At 40.5% G+C, this 26,901-nt stretch overlaps 1 protein-coding gene and 1 long non-coding RNA gene across 2 annotated transcripts in view; one reads left to right on the forward strand and one right to left on the reverse strand.

The window, feature by feature from the left end:
• The window catches only part of RASGEF1A (RasGEF domain family member 1A), a 607,128-nt gene that overhangs the window by 472,049 nt on the left and 108,178 nt on the right, over positions 1 to 26,901 (reverse strand). The gene's annotated exons all lie outside the window — the stretch shown is intronic.
• On the forward strand, positions 14,014 to 22,559 carry LOC120909058. The gene is made up of 3 exons (XR_005741218.1): positions 14,014 to 14,096; positions 20,501 to 20,670; positions 22,520 to 22,559. It is a non-coding gene; the product is annotated as an uncharacterized LOC120909058 (long non-coding RNA).

The raw sequence follows: 26,901 nt of genomic DNA on the forward strand, positions 1-26,901 counted from the left end.
GGAAAAATAAAAAAATATTAAAATATGAAAGTTATGTTTAATCTAAAAAATTATAAAAACATTTTTAAAAAGAAAACAAAAAACAAAACAAGTGTTAAAGGTTTTTGTAATTTGATATTTCTGATGAGAGTGGAGACTCTGGTTGGGAGGAGGAGTTTCTCTGGATTTTTTTAAAAAAAAGGTTAAAAATTAGAAAAACTATAAAATTGGTTGTTATCGAATTGTACAATGCATGGTGATACAAAGCGTTGGGCGATTGGGTCTAGCAGTAACAGCTGTTTCTTTGGAGATCATTACATGAAATAAATGTGTTCCCAGCAAACAGATCAGGTTACACAGCCTGAGAGTACGCTATGATAGTTTTCCCTTCTGTGAACCTTGGAATAACATTTTTGTGGAATGAGGTTCATGGATGAGTAAAATATATTTAGAGGGTATTACGGTACTTACTAAAGTAATGGTTTTAAACATTTTTTGAGCCTAAATAACTTTTCTTGAGAGTTCATTGACATTTTTGAAGACGAAGTATCTGTCTGAGTGAATGTTAATGAATTATAAAGGCTTACTATAGGGCAAATCTTTTCTTTAATGATAAAAGATAACTTGTATACAATCATTTGAAGATCTAAAGAAAGCCCTTATTAATTTAGTATTTTTGATTAATATAGAGATCTCTCTCTCATACATTTACATTGTACAAGTGTATGCGGATGATGATTGGTATTTAAAAAAAATGTGTGTTTTTGCACCATTTTGTTATTTTAACCACTTAAGGACCGCCTCCTGCACATATACATCGGCAGAATGGCACGGCTGGGCACAAGCACATGCAGGTACGTCCTCTTTAAGTGCCCAGCCGTGGGTTGCGGGCCGAAGCTCCATGACCGTGACCGCGGGACCCACGGACCCGATCGCCGCTGGAGTCCCGCGATCGGTCCCCGGAGCTGAAGAACGGGGAGAGCTGTGTGTAAACACAGCTTCCCTGTTCTTCACTGTGGCGCCGTCATTGATCGTGTGTTCCCTTTTATAGGGAAACACAATCAATGACGTCACACCTACAGCCACACCCCCACAGTTAGAAACACAAATGAGGTCACACCCAACACCTTCAGCGCCCCCTTGTGGTTAACTCCCAAACTGCAATTGTCATTTTCACAGTAAACAATGCATTTTTAATTCATTTTTTGCTGTGAAAATGACAATGGTCCCAAAAATGTGTCAAAATTGTCCGAATTGTCCGCCATAATGTCGCAGTCACAAAAAAAACACTATAAATTGTGCGCAAACCAATCGATAAACGCTTATTGCGATTTTTTTTACCAAAAATGGATAGAAGAATACGTATCGGACTAAACTGAGGAAAAAAAAATATTTTTTATATATTTTTGGGGGATATTTATTATAGCAAAAAGTAAAAAATATTGCATTTTTTTCAAAATTGTCGCTCTATTTTTGGTGATCAAATACCACCAAAAGGAAGCTCTATTTGTGGGAAAAAAAGGATGCAAATTTTGCTTGGGAGCCACGTCACACGACCGTGAAATTGTTAGTTAAAGCGACGCAGTGCCGAATCGCAAAAACTGGCCAGGTCCTTTAGCTACCTAAAGGTCCGGGTCTTAAGTGGTTAAGGAGGACATGAGGTGTCAATATACACAGCTTTGACTGAGCTTTGTCTAGTGACAACTGGATGTTAAAAAGAAAGGTTGGTTAAAATAGTGTATAGATACATTATGAATAAATGATGCAGTGTGATAGAGCCACAGTTGTGAATTAAAAAGTCACTTTTTCAGGCTTTTGGTTGACAAATGTATTTATTGGGGAGGAATATTGTGCTTTTATAAATTGATCCATGTATTAGCACAGTGGAACTTCCTGTATGTTTGTCTACACTGAAGAATGAACTAAGACTGCTATGTTTGTTTAACAGTCATAGTGTGACAGAGCATATGTGGTTCAGTTGATCATACTGTATGATTGGTTCTGAAAAATAGTGTAAATCAACATGAATAAGTTTCTTTCAGAAATAAAATATTTAGGAAAGCCCAATATAAATTAATGTTCTTTTGCAAAATTAAAATGGTTATGATTGAAAGTATAGTAAGAAGAAAAATACAGTAATCCGGTAAGATTGTTGCTTTTACAAAATTTAATTTAGTAATGCGATAAAGAGGTTTCAAATAAGAATGTAGATTGGATTAATTATATTTACTATACCAACAGAGCTTTGTTAACTATACCAGGGATGCACTCGAAGGTTTAGCTCAACAACTAGAGGCCACTTCACAAATGACTTTGTAAAATCGTATGGCCCTAGACATGATTTTATCTGACAAGGGTGGTGTATGTAAAATGTTACCTGGGGACAGTATTTTGGGTGATAACACATTTGTACTCAGGTATAGCAATTTTGTTTCTGCTTATATTGGTTACGATAATGGTTTGTTGTATTGACCGTATCCTCCATACAGTCCTTACCTGTTAAAAACGCATACAACATTCTCAAGTGAGGGAAAGAATAGTGTTTGACCGCCTCCTGACGTTTCGTGGGTAAGGACTACGGATAAGCCCTGTCTGGTCGCTATGCAAAACACAAATAATATGCTCATAGGGAGGCCAAACACAGGGACAAAGAGAGACATAGGGACAGTACTGATAAAATAGTCACTTTAAGGGGGGACTGTGATGGAGTTAATAAAATGATTATTTTGTGTTTATGTTGTTTTTCTCCTAAACCACTCGAATATTGCTTTTCTTTCTTATATTGTTTTATTTCTTTTATTTCTTGATCTATATATATATCGTCTCCTTCTCACTCCTTTCGGCCCCCTCCATCGAGTGAAGCAAGATGGCCCCCAAGAGTGTGAAATGTGAAGCAGCATGGCAAGAATAGACAAAAGCCATATATATGGACTAACGAATCAGATGTACTTGTATGAATGATGTCACTCTGTCTATAAAGCTACATGCCAATAAAGGCTTCGGTCTTTCTGTGGGTCGGAAGGCATGGAGGTCTGTGGTCTGAAATTTTGTCTATAGACTGCAGGCTTACTTTTGTCATGAATTAGAGTCAGAGTCAGAATGGTCACAAAAATGTGTCAAAAGTGTCCGATGTGTCCACCGCAATATCGCAGTCACGATAGAAATTGCAGATCGCTGCCATTACTAGTGTAGCGGCCTGCTACTTTCATAGCTGGCGCTGCTTTAAATTTAGAGGGTGGTCAGAGATTTAACTACCTCTGACTGTATTGTTTTACCAAATTTGTGCCTCTGTTCCAGCCGTGGCTGTACTGTGAGTGACCACTATTGATGCCTGGGGTGTCGGTACCACCCCAGGCCAAGGGTGGCAGCAGTTGAGTCAGGGTGTATTGGGTGTTTTTTCTCGGCAGCCAATCAGTGGGGATTGATCGTCTCGCTGTGCATGCTGGGGAAGAGTACTTAAGGGACAGACGTCATTAGTTCTGGGTCGCCATCGTTGCCGATGCTGGCTGTCGTCCCACCACCCCTCGTGTGTGGCCCTCATGGCCGGGGGTGCGTGTTCAAGTGTTCCTGGCTCCGGACCACGTTGGTCCGGGGTTGTGATCTACTATGTAGGCCTGGTAGCCAGACTGGGTCTACGTTCGCAGAGTGGTCCTGTGCTGTCTGTCCTGAGGGAGGAAGTCGCCCGATGAAGAACCTGTCTTGGAGAGCACCGAGCATGAGGCTGGTATCTCAGGATAGGCCTTGAACTTCATCAAAGGACGCACCATTACTGAAAGGCTGAGCAATGGTCGCCTGTCAGTTCTGAGTTCACAACAGTTTATTCAAGAGAGATCCGGGTGCTTAATCCTGTGTTGAGAAGGATTCTGGACCAAACATATCTCCACCTTTGAGAAGGTCTGTGGCAGAGACTTTGCTGAATTTTCCGTGTGACACCCTGGCTGCTAGGCTAGTGAGAGAGGCCTATCCAGGTGCACAATACCCACTCTGGCTAAAGTGGCAACGAAAGCTACATTTCTGGAAGCAGGCGTGTTTCCGAACAAAGTTATACACCTTAAAGGGGTTTTCCACCCATTTTTTAAGTTTATTAAAAGTCAGCAGCTACAAAAAGTGTAGCTGCTGGCTTTTAATAAACAGACACTTACCTGCTCCACGGCTCCAGCTCCTCGCCGGCTGGGGCTCCGCTCCTCGGCCCCCCTCTTAATTTCTAGTGTGGGCACCCGGCAGTGACAGCTTTCGGCTTCACGGCTGGGGCACCCACTGCGCATGCGCGAGCGGCACTGCGCATGCGCGAGCGGCGCCGTCCGATTGGACAGGCGCTCGCCTACAGGGAGGGGCTGTGAAAAGGTTATTAAGCTAATCGCCTTTCAAGCCCCTCGGCGGAAGGAGGAAGTGGGACAGGAAGTCCCCTTCTCCTGAAGCCCCCACTCCCCCCCCAAAAAAATTACATGCCAAATGTGGCATGTAAGGGGGCGAGGAGTGGGTTAAGAGGAAGTTCCATTTTTAGGTGGAACTCCTCTTTAACCTACTACCTATTTTCCTTCTACCTCTTCAACTATTACTTTTATTCTTTTACCACGTTGAGTAAATAAAACAAAAGAAAAAAATAAGTCTAAAGTGTGGACATTGAAGTTTTCTCAACTCTCATTGTATACCCTAGACAGCGAAGGAATAGAGGTAACATGCCACCCAAAACAAACCAGCAGCTCTTTCGGGGGTAGTGCTACACTATTAAAAAAGAAATAAACAATAAAAATGCTATAAATCTATCCCGATATTTTGTAGCCGCTATAACTTTTACGCAAACCAATCAATATACACTTATTGCGATTTTTTTTACCAAAAATATGTAGAACATAGGTGTCAACACACAAGGCCCGCGGGCCGAATCCGGCCCTCCAGGCCATTTTATGTGGTTCTCGCACCTCCAGACCTCCTCTGGTCCTCCTCCAGACCCTTACTTTCCGCTTTCAAGCAATGCATCCAGCTTCTTCCCAGCAGCAGCATAAGGTAAGGGGCGGCACTGTGATGTAAAGAAGAGTGGGGGACTCAAATTCTGATGGTGGAGTCGGGTGGCTCTTGACATCTAATGTAAGGGGAGGGGATGCGCTGGACATCTAATCTTACAGATACAACCGGCCCTTTTGAGGGCAATCATAATGCTGATGCGGCCCACGATGAAATTGAGTTTGACACCCCTGATGTAGAAGAATACGTATCGGTCTAAACTGAGGAAAAAAAATAGTTAAAAAAAAAAAAATGGATATGTATTATAGCAAAAAGTTAAGAATATTGTGTTTTTTTCAAACTTGTCCCTCTTCTTTTGTTTATAGCGCAATAAATTAAAAACCACAGAGGTGATAAAATACCACCAAAAGAAAGCTCTATTTGTGGGAAAAACATGATAAACATTTCATTTGGGTACAGTGTTGCATGACCGCGCAATTGTCATTCAAAATGTGACAGCGCTGAAAGCTGAAAAATGGCTTGGGCAGGAAGTGAGTAAGAGTGCCTTGTAGGCAAGTGGTTAAAGCAATCTACTGAGCTGGCCAGAACCACCTCTGGAGGGAGTCTGTTCCACATTTTCACAACTCTTACTGTGAAGAATCCTTTCTGTACTTGGAGATTAAATCTCTTTTCCTCTAGACGTAAAGAGTTCCACCTTGTCCTCTGTCTCGACCTTAACTGCTTGCGTACCAGGCAGAATGGCACGGGCAGGCAAATGGGTGTACCTGTACGTCCCTTTAAATTTGCCGCCCATCGGGCATGCACGCGCTACTTGCCTCGTGAGTGCGCCCGCGGGTCCCGGGAACTCGATGTTCCCGGTCGGAAGAGAGAATAAATTTAGTTCCTCATAGTAATCTTTCCTTATAGCTGAGCTTTTTTTAGTTTGGTTGCCCTTCTCCGCACTTTCTCCAGTTCCCTGATATCTTTTTTGTGAACTGGTGCCCAAAATTAAACTGCATATTCTAGATGAGGTCTAACAATAGTGAGATCAAAAGACTTTGGTAATAAACAGCAAGAGTAACCATCACAAGTGCGTTAGTTGCATTAGGCCATTTACATTATTTTCAAATTTTCTCTATGTCTGTAGTTTGCCTTGCTTTAAATGTTGAGAATAAATCAAATTAATTAAAAAGCAGCTTCAGGCAACGTTCTGAGTGAGCTAATGCTTTCTGGTCAACATTGCAACCGGAGTAGCATAGTCAACCTTTTTCTGATGCCTCGTACACAAGACCGGTTTTCCTGTTGGAAAAATTGTCATGAGAGCTTTTGGCCGGGATAACCGGCCGTGTGTATGCTCCATCGCAGTTTTCCCAACGAGAAAACTGCAGAAAAAAAAAAAAGAACCAGCTTTCTTTTTTCCCTTTGGGAAAAACGGCAGACTTTTTCCTGTTGGGAAAACCGGTCTTAATCATGATTAAGCACTGACCGCAGTGGGAAACGCGTAGGATGCTATCTCCACTGTTTTGCTGTACTTTGTAGTGCATTTGCCATCTTTTTTAAATAAAGACAACCCAAGGATTTTTTGGAAGTGCGGCTGTCCATTCTTCTAGCCTTTAGAAAATGACGTGCATTCTTGGCTCATTCATATGAGTGACATCGAGTTACCAAGCCCGTGTAGTTGCAGGTTCAGGATACATGTGTCACCAGAGACATTTAACCCACTAGAGTTTCATGGATTCGTAGTCTAGCATATAAAAAGCCTTATGCCGCGTACACACGATCATTTTTCAGCATGAAAAAAACAATGTTTTTCCAACTTCATCATTAAAAACAACGTTGCCCACACACCATCGTTTAAAAAAACACATACGACGGCACTCTAAAGGGGAAGTTCTATTCGCCTTTGGACTGCTTTAGCTGATTCCTTGTTAGTAAAAGACGATTCGCGCTTTTCTGTCTGTTACAGTGTGATGAATGTGCTTACTCCATTATGAACGATAGTTTTACCAGAACGAGTGCTCCCATCTCATAACTTGCTTCTGAGCATGCGCGGGTTTAAAACGTTGTTATAGCCCACACACGATAATTTTTTAATACCCGAAAAACGACATAGTTTAAAACAACGTTAAAAAATGCAGCATGTTCGAATTTTTTTTTGTCGTTTTCAGAAGATGAAAAACGATGTGCAGCCAACACACGATCATTTTAAATGACGTTTTTAAAAACGTCGTTTTTTTTCATGCCGAAAAATGATCGTGTGTACACGACATTAGGCTTCATTTACAGTATATGAACTGCTCATTTTTATGTTTGTCCAGAGCTGATATTTTAAGATTCCCATCCTTACTGTGACAGCACAGCACACACACACAAACTTTTGGTTGTAGCACATTTTTGATAATTCTGTGTAGGAATAAATATACACATAAAGATAAGCATGAAACACTAAAAATACAAAACCTTATAAATGAGTTGCAAGGTAATTGGCAAACAAGAATAGAAGAAAAAACACTTGAGATGGTTGTGTGTGTATTATGGAATCAGTCTGTGTAATACCTATTCTGGGGTTTATGATCCATAGCTGTTCGGTAGGAAGATTAGTGGATTTTCTCTTCTTCCCCATTGGTGGTCTAGCATCCCGCTGCTAGGTGTGTGTCTGACTCGCCTTAATGCCTGTGATTAAGAATGGGTGCCAGATGCTGGGACACCGTAATCCACACACCAAGGGGGTTCATTATCAGACAGGCTAAGGATGGAATGTGCACTCTGGGAAATCCGATTTCTGGAACACAAGCTATCCATATCAAACAAAATTGTTTTGAACTTTACCTCTATATTGTGTTACATAAATCCAGGGTCATCTTAACAAACTGGTCCCAGGCAGGGGCGGACTGACCATTCAGGCACTCGGACACTGCCTGATGGCCCCATGCCACTAGGGGGCCCCATCAGGGTTGCCAGCCTCAGTAAAACCAGGGACAGTATGTAAAAATCTGTGTTTTTTCTGGGGGTTTTTTCCGTCCCTTACCGACATCCTTTTGGTCTAAAAATCCCAAGATTATAGCTGCCCCAGCTCTCCAGTACCTTCTCAGTGTGTGTATGTATACTGTGTGTGTGTACCTGTATGTGTATTCTGTGTGTATGTATACTGTGTTAGCCGGATTCACAAAGACTTACACCGACGTATCTATTGATACGCTGCATAAGTCCGCGGATGCGCCGTCGTATCTATGCGCTAGATTCTGCAAAGGAGATACGCCTGAATTTCGGCTCCATCCGACCGACGTAAGTCTCCTACGCCGTCGTATCTTGGGCGTATTTTTAAAGGCTTGCCGCTAGGGGCGCTTTCATCGATTTACGCGTCAAATATGTAAATTACCTAGATACGCCGATTCACGAACGTACTTGCGCCCGTCGCAGTAAGCTACGCCGTTTATGTAAGGTGTACGTCCGGCGTAAAGATAAACCACCAAATAGCAGGTATAAGTCGTGTTAGGGTATGGATGTCGGAACAGCCGTTGGATTTTACGTCGTTTTCGTAAGTCGTACGTGAATGGGGCTGGGCGTAGGTTACGTTCACGTCAAAGGCATTAAGCCGTCGTATCTTAGGGAGTATATGTGACGTGATTCTGAGCATGGGCGCGCATGCGCCGTTCGTTCGGCCCTTCATTTACATGGGGTCACGCTTCATTGTAATACATAACGCCCACTACCTGCCTACTTTGAATTAGGCGGGCTTACGCCGGCCCATTTACGCTACGCCACCGTAACTTAGGGAGCAAGTGCTTTGTGAATACTGGTCTTGCCTCTCTATGTTACGTCGGCGTAGCGCATATGAGCTGCGCTACGCCCGCTCAAATATAAGCTGCTCTACCTGAATCCGGCTATGTGTGTTTGTGTGTCTATACTGTGAATGTATACTGTATGTGTGTGTGTACTATACAGTACTGTGTGGCCTCATAATCTATTGCCTGGGGGCCCCATAATCTCCTATTGCCCAGGGGCCCCATAGTCTCCTATTGCCCAGGGGCCCCCAAAATCTCTTATTGCCCAGGGCCCCCCAAAATGTCTTATTGCCCGGGGGGCCCCACAATCTCCTATTGCCCAAGGGCCCCATGAGTTGTCAGTCCGCCCCTGGTCCCAGGTTAAGTATCTCACTGATGTGTCCAAGTCAAACATGTCACTGGTGGTCACCAATCCCAGGTACAGTTGCTGTGGAAGTTCAACAGGTTTCTGGGTAAGAGGTTACCAAGAGCCTTGATTTATTTTACATGAATGCTTTTCCTTGTCACCTGAATCTTGCACTTTCTTGCTAATGTGAACTCGTCCAAGGCTAGAAATGGCTAGTAGGCTACCTGGACCAGAGGGCTATGAGTAGCTGCACACGTTCTCTATCTAGAAAAAAGTGTCCTAGGTAACAAGTTTGCTTAAAATAAACCCGTCATGAGAAAAACATGGCTAATGTCATTGCTGACTTCCTTCTGATAATGCTAGTTTTCTGGCTTCAGTGCTGATCCATTTATATTATTATACCCATTATATCCACTGAACTGAAACAAGCAGATACAGTAAAAGACTTTAGATTGTTTAAAAAAGCTGGCTTAGTCTTAAGCCTGGTATACACTAATAGCTGTGTTGAATGAAAAAAAAAAAATGTACAGCTCCGGTTGGAGCTGATGTACTAACAGTGCAGCGTTAGTACGACGATTTCCCACGCTGAGCTATGGTGTTCTGACAGGGGGATGGTCACCCCACCAGAACACTCCGGTCAGTGCTCTCAGCCATTGGCTGAGAGCGCTTATCGGGAGCTAGTCAGCTGCTGGATTTCCAGCATGCTCATCCGCATCTGTCGGACCAACTGACATACACATGGACCGAATATCGGCTGTTTTTTATTGAACCTGCCCATGTCTCCCACCATTCGGCCTGTGTGTATTAGGCATTATTTTAACCACCCATACGGAAGAAAAATATATTTCCAATATATTTATTTAAAACAATTATATATTTTAAATATATTTACAATATATTGGCCTACGCGAATATATTTTTACATCTATTCCAAAAATGTAAATTAAAATATATTTTCCAAAGGCATATATTTGAAAATATATATTTTTTAATATATTTGACAGATATTTTTGAGCATCTAAAAAAATACATTTAAACATATATTTTTAAATATATTTGTAAAGGCATTCCAAAAATATAATTTAAATGCATTTTCCAAAAACATATATTGGAAAATATATTTTTAAAATATATTCTTCAGATTTTTTTAACACATAAAAAAGTCATTTCAACATATATTTTTACATATATTTGTAAATGCGTTCCAAAAATATAATTGTAATATATTTTCCAAAGGCATATATGTGAAAATATATGTTTGTAAATATATTTTCCATATATTTTTGAACATATAAAAAAATGCATTTAAACATATATCTTTAAATATACTTGTAAATGCATTCCAAAAATATAATTTAAATGCATTTTCCAAAAACATATATTGGAAAATATATTTTTAAAATATGTTTTCTGAAAAAATGTAATGTCTAATAAAGACATTTCAACATATATTTTTTCTGATATTTTTGTAATTATGACATAGATAACATTCTGAATACATTTATAAGAGACCCACTCCGATTTTAAAATGGTTTGTTTTACTCTTTTAAAATAAAAGAATATTACCAAACTCGCTCATCAGTTTCTTTATGGACCTTGCTTTGTGCACTGGTGGGCAGTGTTGGAACAGGAAGGGGCCACAAACTGTTCCCACAAAGTTGGGAGCATGAAAATGTCCAAAATGTCTTGGTATGCTGACGCTTTAAGAGTTCCCTTCACTGGAACTAAGGAGCCAAGCCCAACCCCTGAAAGACAACCCCACACCATAATCCCCCCTCCACCAAATGATTTGGACCAGTGCACAAAGCAAGGTCCATAAAGACATGGATGAGCGAGTTTGGGGTGGAGGAACTTGATTGGCCTGCACAGAGTCCTGACCTCAACCTGATAGAACACCTTTGGGATGAATTTGTGTGGAGACTATGAGCCAGGCCTTCTCATCCAACATCATTGCCTGACCTCACAAATGTTTTTCTAGAAGAATGGTCAAACATTCCCATAGGACAGCCTTCCCAGAGGAATTGAAGCTGTTATAGACTGGGATGCCATTAAAGTTAATGTGCGTGTAAAGGCAGGTGTCCTAATACTTTTGGCAATATAGTATATATAGTATATATACTGTATATTATTTTTATACTAAGTCCAGTCCATTGTTTGGACTTAGTACCTGCCGAAGGGTAATTCCAGCAGCCAATTAAAAGGAATTGGGATATTAAAGTTCTCCCCAGCACAAAATTAATAGTCAGCAGCTACACAAAGGGGGTTATTTACTAAAGGCAAATCCACTTTGCACTACAAGTGCAAACTACAAATGCAAAGTGCACTTGAAATTGCAAGGAAAGTGCACTTGGAAGTGCAGTCGCTGTAGATCCGAGGGGGGCAAGGAAAATAAAAAAACAGCATTTTAGCTTGCACATGATTGGATGATAAAATCAGCAGAGCTTCCCCTCATTTCAGATCTACCCCTCAGATTTACAGCGCCTGCACTTACAAGTGCACTTTCAGTGCAATTTCAAGTGCACTTTGCACTTGTAGTTTGCACTTGTAGTTTGCACTTGTAGTGCAAAGTGAATTTGCCTTTAGTAAATAACCCCCATACTGTACACATACTGCAGCTGCTGACTTAATATTAGTACACTTACCTGTCCTGGAATCCGGCGATGTTGGTACCCCAGCCAATGTTTCCATTGGCTCTCGGGTGCTGCTGCCGCCATTCCCTATAGGGGCCAATTCACACCACATGCAGTCCAATGCGTATTTTTTTCTGCATGGAAAGTAGGTTATATGGTTTTCAATGGCATAATTCACACCAGTGCTTGCAGTTTCAGAAAAAAAGTAGAGCATGCTGCATTTTTCCTGAACTGGACTGTACTGGAACACTGTAAAGCACATCAAAAACGCACTAGAATGCACCTGAACGCACTGGAACACACATGTCCTTATCTTAGGTTAAGTAAAAAAGAGGAGGAAAATGCACTGGAATGCTTTAAAAACACACCAAACATGCATCAAAAACACGCATGCAGAAAAGCAGTGGAAACGCATCCGCCGCAGCGAGATCTCTCGGAAGTGGGGACAGGTACCTGTCAAAAACAGGAACCTGCTCCCCTCCCCCGAAAGGTGGCAAATGTGGCAAAGTAGGGGGGGGGGGAGAGGCAAATAAGTGGAGCTTCCACTTTTGGGTGGAACTCCGCTTTAAATGTCATATCCCTGCCCAAGCTGCACTGTTGTCATGGGCCAATACTAGGCTGGGCTGGAAGCTAGATATGTAAGTGATGAGAGCTGCATTGTTGTGTGTGTGTATATATGCGTGTATGTGTGTGTGTGTGTGTATATATATATATATATATATACAAATATACACACACATAGAGTATATCTGATATATATATATATATATATATATATATAAACACACACATACAGTATAGCAGAATAAAGATACAGTATATATATATATATATATATATATATATATATATATATATATATATATATATATATATATATATATATAGAATGCCTCTCCCATCAATCTTCTAATATGTAAATCCTGCCCTGGGAAAAACTCTTCAAACAGAGAGACTTCAACCATAATACAGGAAGACAGGAAGTGAGCAGTGGGAACCAGAGGGGTGAACTTTCACCTCTCACTTCCTGTTTCTGGCAAGGCCTAGTCTGGAAAGGAAAGCATGGCATGGTGGAGACGCTCTCTGTATTCTCCTGAATGTATTCTCCTGGATGAAAGGTATGTCTTCTATCAAATAATATTAGAATTGTGAAAGTTTGGTGCATGAGTTAAGTTTTATTTGTCTGTTTCCTGCTGAAGAGTTCTCATTCTGTGTGCATTCACCTTCCCAGTTACCATACAGCATGTGCACATTAATGTAATATTATAAAGCTCCTCTTCCACAGCATGTCACCCTGTTGCATATAATATGTATGGCTTCCATGTTATATCCAGTAACTGTGTAGCATACTTTCAGTGCACATTGCTGCATATAATATTATACGGCTTCCATTCTATATCCACTCATAATGCAGCATAGGGGTTGATTTACTGAAGGCAAATCCATTTTGCATCACAAGTGCACTTGGAAATGCAGTCGCTGCAGATCTGAGGGGAAGATCTGAAATGAGGGGAAGCTCTGCTGATTTTATCATCCAGTCATGTACAAGCAAAACATTTTTTTCTTAGCATGTCCCCTTCAGATCTACAGCGACTGCACTTCCAAGTGCACTTGTAGTGCAAAGTGGATTTGCCTTTAGTAAATATACCCCATAATGTCAGGGCACAGTGCTACCAATGTTTTATGTCTCCCTCCCCTTTTGCATATTATCTGCCCTGCTACTAGGTGCCAACAGATATGGATTTTTCCATACAGATACCAATTATGGGCCACCTTTCAGGCTGATAACAATATGAGGTACTGATATTCTGTTTACATCCAGCTGCCCCAGAAGTAGCCTGATATCAGTTGACACCTAGGTCTTTTTTTGTATTCTAACAGCCACTGGCCACTGTCAGAATACAGCAAAAAAGAGCAGATAGCTGGGGAACCAATAGCCAGGTTGCTATTGACTATTTTAATTTGCAGTAGCCAATAGCTAGTGGGCTATTGCACCCGCCCACTGCCTGTTGTCAATCAGCAAAGGAGAGGATTTGAAGGAGAACATTCTTCTTCAGGTCTTCCTCTGCTGATTGACAACAGGCAGTGGGAGGGGGTGCAATAATCAGCCTAATTTTAAAATTGAAACAGCCAATGGCAGTCTGGCTATGGTTCCCCCACTACCTGCTGTTTACATTCAGCTGCCATCAAATAAATTGTGCAGAAGGAGGTTAGTGGTGTCTGTGGTGTGTGTGTGTGTGTGGGGGGGGGGGGGGGTGTGGAGGTGGAAAGCTAGCTATTTTTTGGGGGGGATTCTGACAGATGGGCCGCCAGCCGCTGTCAAAGCACCTGACCAACACTGACAACTGGTGAATGGAAAACCGGAATAAGCACTTGGAAGAAGAAAACGACAACTGAGACAACTTGCCTTTGGTAAGCGGACAACTTAATTACGGTGGTGGGCACCTTCTGTTTTTTTATATCACCACATTCAACTGGCACTGTATCTGCAGGGCCGCCATCAGGGGGGCACAGGTAGTACACCTGTAAGGGGCCTGGAGGTCCCCAGGGGCCCGGATGGCAACCCCCTTTTTTTTTTTTTTTTTTTATAAAAAATATATATATATTTTTTAATATATTTTTATTTTATTTTTTATTAAAGGGACAATTTTTTTTAGGGGTCCGGAGGTTCCCAGGGGCCCGGAGGCCCACAGGGCCCCAGATGGCAACCCCCCTTTTTTTTATTTATTTTTTATAAAAAAATATATATTTTTTTTAATATATTTTTTTTATTTTTTATTAAAGGGCCAATTTTTTTTTAGGGGTCCGGAGGTTCCCAGGGGCCTGGAGGCCCACAGGGCCCCAGATGGCAACCCCCCTTTTTTATTTATTTTTATAAAAAAAATATATATATTTTTTAATATATTTTTATTTTATTTTTTATTAAAGGGACATTTTTTTTAGGGGTCAGGAGGTTCCCAGGGGCCCAGAGGCCCACAGGGCCCTAGTTGGCAACCCCCCCTTTTTTATTTATTTTTTATAAAAAAATATATATTTTTTAATATATTTTTATTTTATTTTTTATTAAAGGGCCAATTTTCTTTTTTTTTAGGGGTCCGGAGGCCCACAGGGCCCCAGATAACAACCCCCCTTTTTTTTTTTTTTTTTATAAAAAAATATTTATATATTTTTATTAAATTTTTTATTAAAGGGACAATTTTTTTATTTTTTTAGGGTCCCGGAGATCCACAGGGCCCCAGATGGCAACCCCCTTTTTTTTTAATTTATTTTTTATAAAAAAAAATATATATTTTTTTTAATATATTTTTATTTTATTTTTTATTAAAGGGCCAATTTTTTTTTTTTTTAGCGGTCCGGAGGTTCCCGGAGGCCCACAGGGCCCCAGATAACAACCCCCCTGTTTTTTATTTATTTTTTATAAAATATATATATATATATATATATTTTTATTTTAGTTTTTATTAAAGGGCCAATTTTTTTTCTTTTAGGGGCCCGGAGATCCACAGGGCCCCAGATGGCAACCCCCCTTTTTTTTATTTATTTTTTATAAAAAATATATATTTTTTTTAATATATTTTTATTTTATTTTTTATTAAAGGGCCAATTTTTTTTTTTTAGGGGTCCGGAGTTTACAAGGGCCCGGAGGCCCACAGGGCCCCAGATGGCAATGCCCTTTATTTATTTATTTTTTATAAAAAAATATATATTTTTTTAATATATATATATTTTTTTTTTAAAGGGCCAATTTTTTTTTTTTTAGGGGCCCGGAGATCCCCAGGACCCTGGATGACAACCCCCCTTTTTTTATAAAAAAAAATATTTTTTTATATATTTTTATTTCTTTTATTTTTTATATATATATTATATTATTAATATTATTATTATTATTATTATTAAATTTTATTTTATTCTGGGCCCCTGGGGACCACCCGGCCCCTTACAGGTTGGGGAGGGGGGGTTTCGGGTAAAAATGAATGTAAAAAGAGCCATGAAGCAGAGTGACCCCTGCTGGAAGAAAAGCAAAAAGCCTACAGGACCTGGTGGATTCCTTAAGGAGGTCAACAGCCGCAAGCGAACCGTCTCCTATTCCAAGTACTCACCCCAGGCTACCGAGCTTAGCTTCCGTGTACAGATCGAGAACGGGCGTATTCAGGGCGTTTTACCCGTAGGCAAATATTAAGTTTGCTCTCAGCCCTATTTATAGCAGGTGAAAATTTGTTACAGACAACTTATGGAGAGAACATTTTTATTTTTTTATTTTTTTTTCGCTGTCATTGCAGGCGATATCTACTAAACTATTACTGGTTTTACTCTCCCCCTCCCAGAATCATTGTTTTATTATTTATTACTAAGAAAAGATAAAAATTCAAGGAATGAAAGTGTTTTCCTGAAATATGCAAATTTACAATAAACAAGCAACATGATTGGATAATACAGACTCCTCCCCCTATAGATATGGTAACTCCTCCCACAGTTTTTACACTACATAGACAAGTAATATTTAAACTGCGACTGTGCCTTAAATTTTAATATTTCAGAGACATACTATACATCAAAATGTAGGTCTGGGTCTTGTGATTCACACAATATAAAGATATTCGCTGTACGATTTATAGTTTTTAAAATACTGCCTGAAGAAGGACAAGTATTCAAAAAAAAGCCAGAATTTCTGGACTCAGAGGCTGCATATCAACAAACATTGGTTTCCTAGGAAACGCTGAGGTGAATAACTTCTCACACACAGCTGTGAAGTGAATTTTTAGCTCCTCCCACACAAGGCTGAAGGGTTTACATCTCCAGGGGCAATGTCTCCAGTCAGGAGTATTGGTGGAGGCAAGAACACGTCACACAATTTCCCCAGAAATTGTATCTTTTCTAGTTGATATCTCAATTGCTGGGCTTTTTTTTGTCTGGAGGTAGGGTAAGACTTTTACTGAAAGAACAAAAATGGGATTGGAATTGCAGATTGCTAATTTACTAGGGTTTGTTTATTCTTCTGTTTTACTATGTGTATATAATTTAATGTGTATTTTTTTATTTTATTTAAATATTCTATATTAAAGCTTTTCCATTTGTAAGACATTTAAAACATTTCACCAACATATTTCAAAAGTGAAGTTTTTCTTATATATCTTACATTTTTGTGTATTTTTATATAAATACATTATTATTGGTAGCTGTCTTTAATTTGGATTGCTTCTTAAAATACACATTTACAGTATATCCCGAATTACAAGTGTGTCGCCGTGGAGATGAACCGTTACATGGAGATGAACCTACATGACTCATCTGGTCTACACCCTACTCTGCAGGGCGGCCATCAGGGGGGTACAGGCAGTACACCTGTAAGTGGCCCGGAGGCCCACAGGGCCCCAGATGGCAACCCCCCTTTTTTTTATTTATTTTTTATAAAAAAATATATATTTTTTTTAATATATTTTTATTTTATTAACCACTTAATACCCGCACGCCGTCATATGACGTCCAAACGGGGACCTGTTATCCCGGGTGGACGTCATATGACGTCTTGGGCTTTGCGGGGGGATATCTCAATGATGCCTGCACCCAGAGGCATCATTGAGATATCATTTTTTAGCGGCGGCGATCCTGCGCACCGTAAGAACGATCATAGCGGTGGTTCTGCCGCTAGATCGTTCTTACAGGCGGCGGGAGGGGACATCCCGCCGCCATCCGGTGCTTCTCCGGACTCTCCCGTCCCATCGGGGGCCCGGAGAGATGATCGCCGTCCGCCGGATGTTTGCCATAGAGATGACTGGTGACCAGTCGGAGGCCCGGGCGCGATGTGATGACATCACGCCCGGGTCCCCGTAAGTAAACAAACCGCAATTGCGGCTAGTTTGAATGAGATCTGTGAATTTTTTTTCACGATCTCATTCTTTCCAGCCTGGAGGAGAGATGTGGGGTCTTATTGACCCCGCATCTCTCCTTAAACAGGACCTGTCACACACATTTCCTATTACAAGGGAAGTTTACATTCCTTGTAATAGGAATAAAAGCGATTGAAAAAGAAAATGTAAAAAAAAAGTGTAAAAAATAAATAAATAAGTAAAATAAAAAATTAATAATAATAATAAAAAAATTAAAATGCCCCTGTCCCTGGTAGCTCGCGCTCAGAAGCGTACGCACACGTAAGTCCCGCCCACGTATGTAAACGTCGTTCAAACCACACATGTGAGGTGTCGCCGCGTGCGTTAGAGCGTGTGCAACAATTCTAGCCTAGACCTCCTCTGCAACTCTAAACTGGTAACCTGTAAAAATGTTAAAGTGTCGCCTATGGAGATTTTTAAGTAGATTTTTAAGTAACAAAGTTTGGCGCCATTCCATGAGTGTACGTAAAAAATTGGGCTAACGTTACTGTTTTGTTATTTTTTAATTTATGAAACCATCTTTTTACAAAAAAAAGCAGTTTGAAAAATTATTGCGCAAATACGGTGCAAGATAAAAAGTTGCAATGACCGCCATTTTATTCCCTAGGGTGTCTGCTAAAAAAACATATATAATGTTTGGGGGTTCCGAGTAATTTTCTAGCAAAAGAATGATGATTTGTATATGTAGGAGAGAAGTGCCAGAATAGGCCCGGGAAGGAGGTGGGTTTTAAAGCCCGGTATTGAAGTGGTTAAAGGGCCAATTTTTTATTTTTTTTTGGATTTCAGAGGTCCCCAGGGCCCTGAATGACAACCCCCCTTTTTTATAAAAAAAAAAATGTTATATATTTTTTTATTTCTTTTATTTTTTATATATATATATATTATATTATTATTATTATTATTATTATTAAAGGGCCCAGAGGGCCCCGGATGTCACCCCCCCTTTTTTATACATTTTTTAAATTTATTTTTTATATTATTTTATTTATTTTATATATATATATATATATATATATATATATATATATATATATATATATATATATATATTTTTTTTTTTTTATTAAAGGGCTCAGAGGTCCCCAGGGCCCCATGTGGCAAACCCCCCTATTTTTATTTATTTTTTATTAAAGGGCCCAGAAGTCCCCAGGGCCCTGGATGGCAACCCCCCCTTTTTTTTAATAAATGTTTATTTTTTTATATTTTTTTATTTATTTATTTTTTATTAAAGGGCCCAGAGGTTTATTTTTTTTTATTAAAGGGCCCAGAGGTCCCGGATGGCAACCCCCCTTTTTTTGTAATTTCTTTTTCTGTGTGTGTGTATATATATATATGTATTTTATTAAAGGGCCCAGAGGTCCCCAGGGCCCCAGATGGCAACCCCCCTTTTTAAAAATTAATACATTTAAATATATATTTTTTATATATTTTTTTTTCTTTTTTTCTTTTTATTAAAGGGCCCAGCCAGAGGTCCCCAGGGCCCCGAATGGCTACCCCCTTTTTTATATATATTTTTCTTTATTTCTTATTTTTTTGTAAAGGGCCCCCCCCACTTCTCAATTCGTTGCAGCCTCCCTGCTTCTCAATCTTAGGCGGCAGCACCCCCCCCCCCCTCCCCGGTTCTCTTCTCCAGGGGGCCCATGCCTGAAGCTGTGTAAGGGGCCCCATAATTCCTGATGGCGGCCCTGTGTATCTGATCATCATATCTGCATCATCCTTCATTATTCATTTGGTCATCAGTGTTTGAGTTTTGTGGTGATATCATTAAGAACTTTTGATGTTTGGTTTGCCAATTGTGTGCTGTTGGCATACAATTTTGCGATCACCGATTTGGCGTATTAACCTCTCATTGTTTATACATATAAAATTGGACATTCATTTTGTGAATTTATATACAAATTTTTCCTTGCACTCTGATTTTTTGTTTTGGTTAATTATTGTGCACTGTTTTTGGCATATCAGCCCCTGGATGCCAATCTTTCAATGTGACTTGGTATTGGTGACATTTTTTAATTTCAATTTAATTTTTTATATTGGCGCAGTCTTTTCATTTTTTATCTATTTATTGTGTGTTATTCCACCAGTACTGCTGCCTTTGTTATTTTTTATTTTTTTTATCTTTATTTTCTGTTTGACCAATCATTTGCCCTTTCATTCTACAGTGTTTTAAGGCAGAGTTAGGCAACCTTAGAGAGGTGGAGATCTACCTGAACAACATGGGAGAAGTCAAAGATCACAGGGCACAGTGTCCTCCAATGTTGCCTCCCCACACCTGACTAAAACCTATAATTGCCGTACTACCGCGCTGCAATCACGTGCCTTTCACTGCAATTATTGGTGTTAACATTTTGCCTCCTCACCACCTTGCAGAATTTCTCAGAGGCGCATTGGAGCATTGCATACCGCACGTGTGAATGAGCCCTTAGTTGCATTTGGCAATAGCACTTTTAAGGCTCATTCACATGTGAATTTGGGGGTGGTAAAACCCTGCCCCCAATCCCTACCCCCTTTAGCTGCTAAGTGGGAGGAGGTCAGGGTGCCATAGGAGGTGGATGCTTGAGAGTTACTACTAGCTCTTAAGCAACCTGAAACAACAGTACCAATGGGGATAGTTGGGTAACTGGGAGTTTACTGTACTACATTCATTATAGTATCAGTGAGTGCACTGAGGTAACTACATACTATATGCACAAGTAGGATTTTTGTTTTGTGGAACATCCTTACTTTTACCTTGGGAGAAACCCTCCTGGAATATTTTTGATCTAGTGGTGGGGGGGGGGGGGGGGGGGGAGTCAGCAGCAGACTGGAGGAAACCCTCTAATCATGTAAAAGTACATTTTTCCACAAGTCATCAATTTCTAACAAATGAAATGAATGGCTATAGTGAGGCCATTATGTTACTTAAAAAGTTTTTATGCATTTCCATAGATTTGCCTGGCGTAATGGATACTTTGAAAACCACAAGAGCGCAGCTAATAGCACTGAAGAATGATGGTGGAAGTTCATCCTGTGTGGGTGTATCGTGTGCATCACCTTCTGTCCTGTCTGAAGAGTTGAACTCATCTCCTTGTCAAGTGTCGTACTCAAGGCCTAAACAGGTACGTTTTCTTTTGGTACCGAAACATTAAAACTTTGTCTTTTTTTAATATCAAACATGTTCTACTCCTATTTACCTGCTCTGTGTAAGGGTTTTTGTACAGAGCAGCTCAGATCCTTCTCTTCTCAGGTCCCATGCCAGTGCTCCTGAACCAGAGCTCTGTGTGTCCAATCACACACTGAGCCTTGCCTTGGCCCCATCTCCTAATTGGCTCACTGGCTGTGATTGACAGCACTGGGAGCCAATAGCTCCCACCGCTACAAAAAGCCAATCAGCAGTGCAAGTCCCTGGAGAGACAAGGCTCTCGTGGACATCGCTGGATCGAGAGGGGGCTCATGTAAGTATAGGGGGGCTGTTGCACACAGAAGTATTTTTTTACCTTCATGCATAGAATACATGAAGGTAAAAACCCTTGTGTCTTTACAACCACTTCAATAAAAAGTAACTTTTAAGGCGGTGCCTCCAAGCGGCTGACAGATGGAGAGAAGCGTGTACAGTTAGACTCTATGGGGTAGATCCACATAGAGAGTACGCCAGCGTATCTACTGATACGCCGGCGTACTTTAAAATTTCCTGCGTCGTATCTTTAGTTTGAATCCTCAAACCAAGATACGACAGCATCTGGGTTAGATCCGACAGGCGTACGGCTTCGTACGCCTCCGGATCTTAGATGCAATACTTCGGCGTCCGCTGGGTGGAGTTTGCGTCGTTTTCCGCGTCAAGTATGCAAATTAGCTATTTACGACGATCCACCAACGTACGCACGGCCGTCGCATTATTTTACGTCGTCTGTAGTCGGCTTTTTCCGGCGTATAGTTAAAGCTACTGTTTTGCGGCGTATAGTTAGAATTGCCATGTTAAGTATGGCCGTCGTTCCCGCGTTTAATTTGAATATTTTTTTATTCTTTTTTTTTTTGCGTAAGTAGTCCGTGAATCGGAATGTACGTAATTCACGTCTAAGTAAAAAAAATTCCGTCCTAGCGACGTCATTTAGCGCAATGCACGGCGGGAAATTTCGGGACGATGCATGCGCAGTTCATTCGGCGCGGGGACACGCTTCATTTAAATGAAACACGCCCCCTAATCGCCGATTTGAATTCCGCCGCCAGAGATACACTATGCAAATTATTTGAGGATTCAAAGCAGCCAAATGTAAGTTACATCAGCGTAGCGTATCTCACATACGCTACGCCGAACTAAATGTATGTGGATCTACCCCTAAGAAAACATCAGCTTTGACATGTAGACTGTAAGTCAATTTGACTGTTGTGTCAAAATGAGATATCTTGTTCAGTCTGGTAGTAGTCTGAACTAATAAGGCAAGTTGTAGGCAAGCTGTTGATTTTTATACAGATTTTTGAAAATTCTACAAAATTTTGATGTTTTTATACATGCTTAATATTGTTAGTTTACTCAGCTGCATCTGTTAGACCCCTTTCACACTGAGGCAGTTTTCAGGCGTTTTAGCGCTAGAAATAGCCTCTAAAAAGCTCATAAAACTGCATCCCTTTCAGTGCAATGAGTAATTTCACACTGGGGCGGTGCGCCTGCGCAACATTAGAAAAAGTCCTGCAAGCAGCATCTGGGGCGGGTTGGGAGCGCTATACATAGCGCTCCTAAAACGCACCTGCCTATTGAAATTAATGGGCAGCGCTTCCAAAGCACCTTAAAAGCGCATTAAAAACTGTACTTTTTCCCTTTTTTTAAAAAAAAAACGCCTAAAAAGTGCTCAAAAACACTGCAAAACCGCTGGAGCTTTAGCAGCGCTGCAGTGTGAAAAGGGTCTTATATGGCTTTTGATTCACAGGGAAAATCTAATAAGTCTAATATTTTCTATTTACTTTTTAAAGCTGCTACTTTGGCAAAGTTTCCTGGGACTTCATAAGGTGTGATCAGTGACGCTGTTACGAGAAAAATTGCGGCGTTGAAATATCACCTGAAGGGAAACATCAGGTACCTCAGCAGAATACCACAAACTTCTATGTCATTAATGTCATTTACCACAGTTAACACCACTTTCTATTCCCTGTGTTGTAGTTTTTGTATATTTACATGATAATAAAGTTGTGTGTATTGTACTGTGTTATTGTTTTTTTTTCCAAATGTTTGCTGGTTTTATAGGCCTACAATATATAAAATACAATATTTAAATACACAGCATTTCAAAATGTAATAGGAATGTATTTTTTTAAATTTTGCATTCAGAAGTACATTTACATTTATATTTAAAATATATTTAAAAAAAAACATTCTTAATATATTTTTCCCAAATATATTGCCATATATTTGAAATGCTACAATTTTGGCCATATTCAATATATTTCAAAAATATGTGATTATATTTTGGAATGCATTGTGAAATATGTTGCAAATATATTCATAAATATATGTTAAATGTACTTCTGAATGCATTTAGCAATATATTTTTGCAGCCATAAATATATTGCAAAGTGCATTTTGGAATGCATTGTGAATAATGTATTCAGAAATATATGTAAAATGTACTTCTGAATGCATTTAGCAATATATTTCTGAATATATTCACAATGCATTCCAAAATGCACATTTCAATATATTTATGGTTGCATAAATATATTGCTAAATGCATTCAGAAGTACATTTAACATATATTTATGAATATATTTGCAACATATTTCACAATGCATTTCGAAATATATTCACAAATATATTGAAATATATATTTTGAAATATATTGAATCTGGCCAAAATTGTAGCATTTAAAATATATGGCAATATATTTGAGAAAAATATATTAAGAATGTTTTATTAAAATATATTTAAAATATATTTTTCTTCCACATGGGCAGCCCGGCTGGTAAAATATCAGGTAGGTGGTAATGTTATCAGTGACCAAGAAAATAATGAAGTCAGTGGGTGGGCATAACAGCCAGACACCTAGAATTTTTAAATATAGGTCTATAGTGGCAGCCCCCAATTTTCCTCTTGACCTTTAGACCCCTTTCACACCGGGGCGCTTTGCAAGCGCTATAACGCTAAAAATAGCGCCTGCAAACCGACCTGAAACAGCCGCTGCTGTCTCTCCAGTGTGAAAGCCCCGAGGGGGCTTTCACCCTTTTTTTCAACGTTTTAGACCCCTTTCACACGGTGGCGTTTTTCTGGCGGTTTTCTGGCGCTTCGGCGTTAAAAAAAAGGCTGTAATGCGCCTGAAAGAAGCCTCATCTGCAATCCCAATGTGAAAGCCTGAGTGCTTTCAGAGCCCTTTCACACTGTCTACTCTCGAAAATCACTGGTAAAGCGCAGCTAAGACCCCTTTTACACTGGGGCATTTTCAGGTGCTTTGGCGTTAAAAAACGCTCCTAAAGTGCTGCAAAGAAGCTGCTTGCAGGACTTTTTTTTACGCCCTGCCAGCGCAGCGCCTCAGTGAGAAAGCACTCAGGATTTCACATTGGGATTGCAGATGAGGCTTCTTTAAAGCCCTTTTCCGGGCCTTTTTATAACGCTAAGACCCCTTTTACACTGGGGCGCATTTCAGGCGCTTTAGTGTGAAAGTACTCGGGCTTTCACATTGGGATTGCAGATGCAGCTTCTTTTTAACGCTAAAGCGCCTGAAAAACGCCCCAGTGTAAAAGGGGTCTCAAGGAAGCTCAAAGAAACAATAATAATTTGCAAAAAAATAAAAAAGTAACCCATAGCAGCCAGCAATCACTATATAGTGTAAACTGAAATGTAAATGTTTGCAATGCAGACATCTTAAGTCTCCCGCGACTTTGCGAGGTGCGGGAGTCTCCCACATTTCTGCTGCGGCTCCCGGCCACCCGCAAGCGCCTCCCGATATCCCGGGAATGATTGGTGCGGCGGGAGGGACAGCTGTGAACGCCGATCTCCCTGTATAGATTTTCAGCTGACAGCTGCTTCTCTTTCTCTCTCTCCCTCGGCTGTTGGCTAAAAAGCTACACAGGTAGATCAGTGTTCACAGCTGTCCCTCCAGCCACACCAATCATTCCCAGCTGCTCCTGTGTGCTCCTCCTCTGGCCCCTCCTCTGGCGCCCTGACGTTTCTCGGCCCCCCATCTGTGTCCTCCTCTGCCCCCCTCATCCCCCGTAGCCGCCTTCCCTCCTCTCCTCTCCTGCTGGCTGCTGGGGGAGATCTGTTAGGATGGATAGCGGAGAAAGAGACCGGTAAATATGTAATTTACTGGCCCCTTCATTTTCTGAATGAGACAGAGAGCGTTCGCTACTGATCGCTCTGGTGTCCTATGATAACTGAGCATAGTAAACTGTATGTTACAATGCTTGAGTTTATGAATGGACAGGAGCCTCTGTCCCCTGTCCATTCATCTTCAAAGCTGAGAAAGGGACTGGGGAATCTGTGTCCTCAGTCCCTTTCTCTGTCTCAAAGGGGAGATATCAGGGATCTATTTAGACCCCTGATATCTCACCAAAGCCCCCCAACAGGGCTGATAAAATATGTATATATATATATATATATATATATATATATATATATATATATATACACACACACACACATATATACACATACCGTATCTATCAGCGTATAACATGCACAGGCGTATAACACGCACCCTAACTTTAAGAGGGACGTTTCAGGAGAAAAAACTTTCCACAGCCCCCTGTGTATAACACGCAGGCACAGTTTACCCTCTATTTTCAGGGTAAAAAAGTGAGTGACAGTTACGTTGTTTAAAATTAAAATCTGTATTTTAAAATTGTACAGAAATCTCAAATGTGTGTGGGCTTATATAGGAATAAATGCATTCAAAAACTGAAAAACGTTGACATGATAATCACATGGTTGACACGGTGAGTGGCAATGTCACAAAGTAATGGGGAACTTTTTTTTAAAACCACATATACCTATTAGTGCTCCATGATAAATTGAGTGACTAATTTCAACAGATTTTCAACAAAAGTGAAATTGCTGTGTTTATAATGAAATTGGGTTTGGCAAGATCACCTACAGCAATATACAATGCAACAGCCACTTATCAGCGATCATTTTTCATTCTCTTATGCTCTATTAAAGTGTCTGTTACTACAAAACGTCATATTTCTGATATGTGGCTGCTGTACCATTTACTTGTATAAACAAGTATCCAGTTCTTGGATTGCTTTCTTTGTGCGACATCCCTGGTGTTCCTGCTAGTCCCTCTGCTTTCCTATTAAAACTAACCACACTAAGCAGGAGAACACACCATGGTCAATTCTCTAGCTGTGCTGGGAAATCAGCCTGCTCCCCATGTCCTGACATGCCCCCCCCCCCCACAGCCATTCACTGGGAAGCTCAGTGTAATGTTGTCCCCCCCCCCCCCCCCCCAGCTCTTATGCAGCTGAGGACAGAGGGAAAAGAGGGAATGTAAGGAAAAAAGTTATTTATCATTTTTAAAATATCTATACACAAATGTTTTGTCTTTCATATCTATTTTAAACAGAATATGTTGTTTTACAAGGTGATTGTTTACAATCACTTTAATATATATATATATATATATATATATATATATATATATATATATATATATATATATATATATATATATATATATTCCAACATGATAACGACCCCAAACACACAAACAAGATGCCACTGCCTTGCTAAAGAAGCTGAGGGTAAAGGTGATGGGTTGGCCAAGCATGTCTTCAGACCTAAACCCTATTGAGCATCTGTGGGACATTCTCAAAGGAAAGGTGGAGGAGTGCAAGGTCTCTAACATCCATCAGCTCTGTGATGTTGTCATGGAGGAGTGGAAGAGGACTCCAGTGGCAACCTGTGAAGCTCTGGTGACCTCCATGCCCAAGAGGGTTAAGGCAGTGCTGGAAAATAATGCTGACCACACAAAATATTGACACTTTGGGCCCAATTTTGACATTTTCACTCGCTTTTGTCTCCAGCGGTTTAGACATTAATGGCTGTGTGTTGAGTTATGCTGCCACCTGCCAGACAGCAGGTGGCAGCAGTATGGTCAAGTGCTCTGAGTGCCACACCTTAGCGGCCAGTCGGGGGTTGGCTGCCTCGCTGTGCATGCTGGGGAAGGGTATAAAGGGGGCAGACGCCATTACCTTGAGGTTCTTCCTCGTGTGGGGCCCACCATTGGGGTAGCCATTCCACAATACCCCCGCATATGGCCCTCATGGCCGGGGTGTGCGTGGGCAGCAGTGTTCCCGGTTCCGGGACCACGTTGGCCCAGAGCAATTGATCCACTGTGTGGGCCCAGTAGTCGACTGGGTTC

The sequence above is a fragment of the Rana temporaria genome, chromosome 8, assembly GCF_905171775.1.
Source record: "Rana temporaria chromosome 8, aRanTem1.1, whole genome shotgun sequence".
In the NCBI taxonomy this organism is placed as follows: Eukaryota; Metazoa; Chordata; class Amphibia; order Anura; family Ranidae; genus Rana; species Rana temporaria.